The sequence below is a fragment of the Sturnus vulgaris genome, chromosome W, assembly GCF_052056855.1.
Source record: "Sturnus vulgaris isolate bStuVul1 chromosome W, bStuVul1.hap1, whole genome shotgun sequence".
Classification (NCBI taxonomy): Eukaryota; Metazoa; Chordata; class Aves; order Passeriformes; family Sturnidae; genus Sturnus; species Sturnus vulgaris.
Genome location: NC_142282.1, coordinates 71565325 through 71571702, shown reverse-complemented (window position 1 = coordinate 71571702; position 6378 = coordinate 71565325). Strand labels below are relative to the sequence as shown.

The 6378-nt window shown below is 42.1% G+C and overlaps 1 long non-coding RNA gene across 1 annotated transcript; it reads left to right on the top strand.

Annotated features, from left to right (window-relative positions):
• Positions 1–251: 251 nt before the first annotated feature.
• On the top strand, positions 252–6078 carry LOC148220392 (uncharacterized). Its single transcript, XR_015798982.1, has 2 exons — positions 252–481; positions 4899–6078. It is a non-coding gene; the product is annotated as an uncharacterized LOC148220392 (long non-coding RNA).
• Positions 6079–6378: the final 300 nt, after the last annotated feature.

Below are 6378 nucleotides of genomic sequence, written 5' to 3'. Positions count from 1 at the left end.
AGAAGGAGCCTCCCCAGTAAGGGTAAAACAATATCCTTTGAAATTGGAAGCACGAATAGGAATAGCACCTATGATTGAACAATTTCTTAGCTTAGGAATTTTACAGGAATGTGAGTCAGAATTCAATACTCCGATATTCCCAGTTAGAAAGCCAAATGGTAAGTATAGATTAGTTCAAGATTTAAGAGCAATTAATAATATCACTAAAGATATACACCCAGTAGTAGCTAATCCGTATACATTGTTGACAGCTGTGTCGGAAAGGTTTAAGTGGTTTACAGTGATTGATTTGAAAGATGCATTTTTCTGTATCCCCTTGGCACTTGAAAGTAGGAAATACTTTGCCTTTGAGTGGGAGAACCCAGAGACGGGACGCAAGAAGCAGCTCACCTGGACGCGTCTACCACAAGGATTCAAAAACTCACCAACTATCTTTGGAAATCAATTGGCTCGAGAGTTAGAAGAATGGAAGATGACTCAGGTAAAAGAATCACCTTTTTTATATGTTCTCCTACAATATGTTGATGATATCTTTATAGCCTCCGCAGAAAAGGATGTTTGCCTTAGACTCACCATTGAATTACTTAATATGCTGGGACAAGCTGGATACCGAGTATCGAGAGAAAAAGCTCAGCTGGTAAGAACCCAAGTGATTTACTTAGGCTGCAAAATTTCACAAGGGGTGCGAAAGTTAGGAATCAATCGAGTACAAGCAATTTGCACCATACCCACACCACGAAATCCGCAAGAGTTAAGATCCTTTTTGGGCATGATAGGGTGGTGCCGCTTGTGGATTCCGGAATTTGGACTGAAAGCAAAACCCTTGTATGAAGCAGCCAAAAGCCCTGTGTTTCAGTGGGGACAAACACAAGAAAAGGCATTTCAGAGTCTGAAACAAGCTTTAAAGGAAGCCCCAGCACTAGGATTGCCAGATCTCACAAAACCTTTTCAACTATACGTAAATGAGAGACAGAGACTGGCAATAGGGGTTCTCACCCAAAAATTGGGCTCATGGAAGCGCCCGGTGGCGTACTTCTCAAAGCAGCTAGACTCTGTAAGTGCCGGATGGCCCAGTTGTCTTAGGGCTGTGGCAGCAACAGTGCTCCTAATTCGAGAAGCCAGAAAATTGACTTTGGGAAAAAGGATGGAAGTATTTGTTCCCCATATGGTCATTGCAGTTTTGGAACAAAAAGGGGGGCATTGGCTCTCGTCGAGTCGCATGTTACAATATCAGGCACTCCTCCGAGAACAGGATGACATTGAATTAAAAATAACCAATCATCTCAATCCAGCAGAATTTCTTAGGAGCAGCAGCCAGGAAGAAGGAGGCGAATTGACACATGATTGCGTAGAAATCATTGAACAGGTGTATGCCAGCCGGAAGGACCTGAAAGATGAGCCTTTGGAAAATCCGGAATGGGAACTGTTTACAGATGGATCCAGCTTTGTGGGAAACGGAACCAGGTATGCGGGATACGCAGTAGTGACTGACACAAATAATAGAAGCTCGAGCTTTAACCCCGGGAACTTCAGCCCAGAAAGCCGAGATACAAGCTCTGGTAAGAGCCTTAGAATTGAGTCAGGGGAAAAGAGTAAACATTTGGACTGATTCAAAATATGCCTTTGGAGTATTGTACATGGAGCACTGTGGAAAGAAAGAGGACTGTTGAATTCTCAAGGATCAGAAATTAAGCACAAAGAACAAATATTAGCACTATTGGAAGCAGTGCATAAACCTCAGGCAGTAGCAGTGATGCATGTAAAAGGACATCAAAAGGAAGAGGGAAAAGCGTTCCAAGGAAACCAGCTGGCTGACAGAGTTGCCAAACAGGTTGCTCGAGAGGTATGGACACAATTAGCTTTATTGCCAGTGCGAATTAACCCTGCCACTTCTTTTCTTGAGCAGAAACCATGGTATACACATGAAGATGAGAAGCTTGCTCAATTTGTTCAGGCCCAGAAGAACGAAAAAGGATGGTATGTCACAGCTGAAGGTCAGGTTGTACTGCTGACAAAAGTAATGAAAACAATTTTAGAAATCGAACATAACAAGTGCCATTGGGGAGCAGACGCATTGGTACAATTTTTTAAAACGTGAGATGATTTCCAATCAGATGTTAACAATGGCAAAACGGATTAACGCCATGTGTCCAGTCTGTATTAAAAATAACCCAGTGACACGAAGGCAAATACAACTAGGAAAGTTACAAGTGGGGCCGCAACCAGGAGACTATTGGCAAATAGATTTCTCAGAGCTACCAAAAGCACAAGGGTACCGTTATTTACTGGTGTATGTGTGTACCTTTTCAGGGTGGCCAGAAGCCTTCCCATGCAGGACTAACCAAGCAAAGGAAGTAATTAAAACTTTACTACGGGAAATCATCCCTAGATTTGGAATCCCATTAGGAATGTCCTCAGATAGAGGACCTCACTTTGTAGCTAGAGTAGTCCAAGAGGTAGCCAGAGTGTTAGGGATAGTTTGGAATCTCCATACGCCCTGGAGACCACAATCTAGTGGCCAAGTGGAACGGATGAATCAGACATTAAAAGGGCAGATTAAGAAAATTTGTCAAGAAGCGAAGATACAGTGGCCTCAGGCACTACCTCTAGCCTTGCTAAGAATCAGGATTAAACCCAGAGAAAGGATAGGAGTAAGTCCATACGAAATTTTGTATGGCAAACCATATCATGCTACAACCTACAAAGGGGACCCTCACTTAGTAGGAGATCAAGTATTGTTCAGTTACATTTTGTCTTTAAATAAAGTCCTTACAGCGCTGCGAGGAGCATTGCAGTGGAACTGGCCTCTGCCCTTGGAGAATCCTGTCCATGACATACAGCCAGGAGATCAAGTATATGTGAAAAACTGGAATACGGAACCCTTGAAAGAAGTATGGGACGGTCCTCACCAGGTGATCATGACTACCTACACGGCAGTGAAAGTCCAAGGGATCGAAAACTGGATTCACTACACTCGAATCAAGAAGGTCCCGTCAAGATGGGAAGTACAGCCTCTGTCAGCAACAAAGCTGGTGTTCAGGGCAAGGCCTTAGTTCTTTTAACATTAGTCTGTATAATGCAGGTGGGAGAAGCGTTTGTTAAAATTACAGTTCCGGAGCCAGATGTAATGGTGCCTGAGGGTGTGGGAGTAAATTTAACCTGTTTGTTTTCTGACAACCAGAGAACTGGATTAAAAGAAGTACATGCAGCCTGGAGACAAATCACCACAGACGAGGTATTTACAGAAGGAATTGTGACACTTTGGGATATGGAACAGCAAAGAGGTAACACCACATTGACAATATCTCATATGCAAGCTGATCAGGTAGGACAATTCTCATGCATTGTGCGGATTAGAGAAAGTTTTGATTATGGGAACATAAATGTAGGTATTCTAAAAGAGAATGGGAGAACATGGCAGGTGACAGAAGCTGGAAAAACATAACAAGAATTGGGACAAGAAAATTTAATAGTGGGATTAGTTAGAGATTTTGGACAAGTACAAAATACTACGTCCATCACTGCATGTTTACCTTTACCTAAAGCGGCGGGAGATCCAATACCATGGGGCATCATTCCCGTTGGGGAAATGCCTCCAGTAACTATAAATGGGACAAAAAGATGTAATAAAGAAGTACGGAATCATACTAAGATGATAGAGGAAACCTATACAGTTCGAGGGAAATGGTCAACACCAGGACAAAAGAGTGAGTGCCTAAAATTACTAAATCCAGTTTTTACAAGAATTGGACGGTTCAAGAATGTAGGATGGTGTACTTATGACATAAGACAAAAAAGACAAAAACCAGTCACAGAATTTTCTTATGAGATAGTATGTCAAGAAGGGAAGGAAGAATGGGAACATTGGAAAACGATTTGGGGTCCTAGTTTGTTAGAACCTTACAGTTACATAGGACCAGTACATTGGTGTGTCGAATGGTCAGGCCAGAGAGAGCAAGAACATCTAGGAGTGTTAGGAACTGAAACAGTAAGACGGGATCGAGTGACCCTCACACCTAGCTGGAATTGTAGCAAAATCATCACCTGTGATACCCCTGAATCCCAAATTGGTTTAGTGCCAGTACGGATACTATTAAAATGGGGCTGTGAATGTCAAAGGTATAATCATACAATAACAGGTGAAATAAAAGGGGCATGGAAAGATTGTCAGGCGACTACCATCAGGAGTCCAGGGCATTCAGTGTGGGTAATGGGGCACGGACAGTGGACTACTCATATGCCTATTAATGGCCCGGTCACACAGATTACTTTAGGAGACCCTACACTTTGCCCTTTTTGGAAACAGTCTAAATTAACGCAGAAAGAGATGCAGTCACGAACAAAGAGAGAAACAAATGAAGTGGCAGAAGAACTAGGATTGGGAGATGAAGATGAATGGCATGAACCCTCATCAGGAGTTAAATTTGGATGGGTATTGGAATCCTTGTTTGCACCAATTTCTACATATAGAAACCGGGAGATGCTGTACAAATTAGTAGGACAAACTGAGAGGCTAGCCGCAGTTACAAAGAAAGGATTTAGGGATCTAAACTTACAGTTGCAGGCAACGACAAGAATGACAATTCAAAATAGAATGGCATTAGATTTGCTTTTATTAAAAGAACATGGAGTCTGTGGGTACCTCCAAGGAAAGGTTGACCATTGCTGCGTACATATCCCAAATGTCACAGAAGAAGTAGAAAAAGACATAAGTCAATTAGAACAAATTGAAACAAAAGTGCATGAAGTCCAGGAGGAAGCTGAACATAACTGGGTAGGAGCACTGTTTAGCTCCCTAGGAATCCAAGTCTCTGGTTGGATATCATCAATTGTACAATATGTAATAATGATTGTATTGATTATTGTAGTATGCATGATTATGTATAGATGTCTTTTAGGAATGATTGCCAGAGAAGGAACTCATACTCGACGTGTTATGAGAGCACTGACCCGGAAAGAAGTAATCCTGCCAACTCGAAAAGAAGACTCACCATCCTACTAAGAAACCATAACTTGAAGAATTGAGCATCCTTGCAGAAAATCTGAAGAATGCTCAAAAGGGGGGAGTTGATACCGAAATAATGAGAAAAAGGACTAATGTAGATATAGTAGTAGTCATGCTAAGGCTTAGAAAACTGCAGTTCTCGGACAGGCCCTGGGAACCAGCCCTGGGAATGAGCTGGGGACTGTGAAAACAATAATTAAAGATAATTAAAGAATTTAGTAGAGCATATAGAACATTTAGAAACTTTCAAGATAAGGCTAAAGTATAATAATAAATAAAGGGTTCTGGTGATGGGAAAACATGCAAGGGCGATTAAAGGGGGGTAGCCTATAGTTTTGAATAAGACAAGCATGCAGAATTTATAACTTTTAGGAATAATACCTACAAGATTTATGTATCTGTATTGTCTTGAAAAATGTGTACCTCTGCACATAGACTACTTTGTAAAAAGGTATAAAAACCTGACGAAAAAGGGAACTGTGGGATCCTGACTTTGGACACTAGTCCGCAGGTTCCCCGGGCCCTGAATAAAGCACCGCATAAACTAACTCTGTTAGTTTGTGTTCTGTTTGGGGCATCGGACAACATGCTGATGTGCCATCTGATAAGATCGGGGGATGATCATCGTTATCTTTTCACAACCCATCCTTCCTCCAGAAGATATATTCTGTTAATGGGCCATTAAGTCCTATTGTGTGACTGATAAGATTACATCATCCCATTGGGAGATGCTCCAGCCAGGGGGAGGAGCCAAGCCTTTCCTACCTAGATAAAAAAACTGGGGTTTGGGACACAAAGGCAGTCCTTTCCACTGGATCCTGGAGGGAAGTCGGACCTTTTCCACGTCATCGCTGGATCTTTGGAGGAAAACTGGACCTTCTACAGGAGCACTGCTTCAACTGAACCACATCTGTCATCCAGGAGGACTGCAGCCACCATTTATACGGACTGCTACCAACACCCTGACTGACAGGGTGTCAGGTTGTATTTCTGACTTTGTCGGTGGTTGTTTCTTTTAGATTGTTGCATGTATTTTACTTTTTCTCTTTTCTCCTATTAAATTGTATTACTGACTTGGAGTCTCGAACTGGTTTTACTTTCAAACCAACACACTGCCCTTATCAGGATCTTCCCATTCAAAGGCAAAGTAATCTCTACTACTTTCCTCTAATGGGCATGCCCAGAAGGCATCTTTTAGATCTATTATAGTATACCAAGTGTAGTCAGGGGACAGCTGGCTTAAGAGGGTGTAAGGGTTTCCTACTACGGGAAATTTGGTAAGAGTTCGTTGATTTATAGCCCTCAAATCCCGTACCAATCTGTAATTCCCATCTGTCTTTTTGACAGGCAGAATAGGAGTATTATGTGGGGAC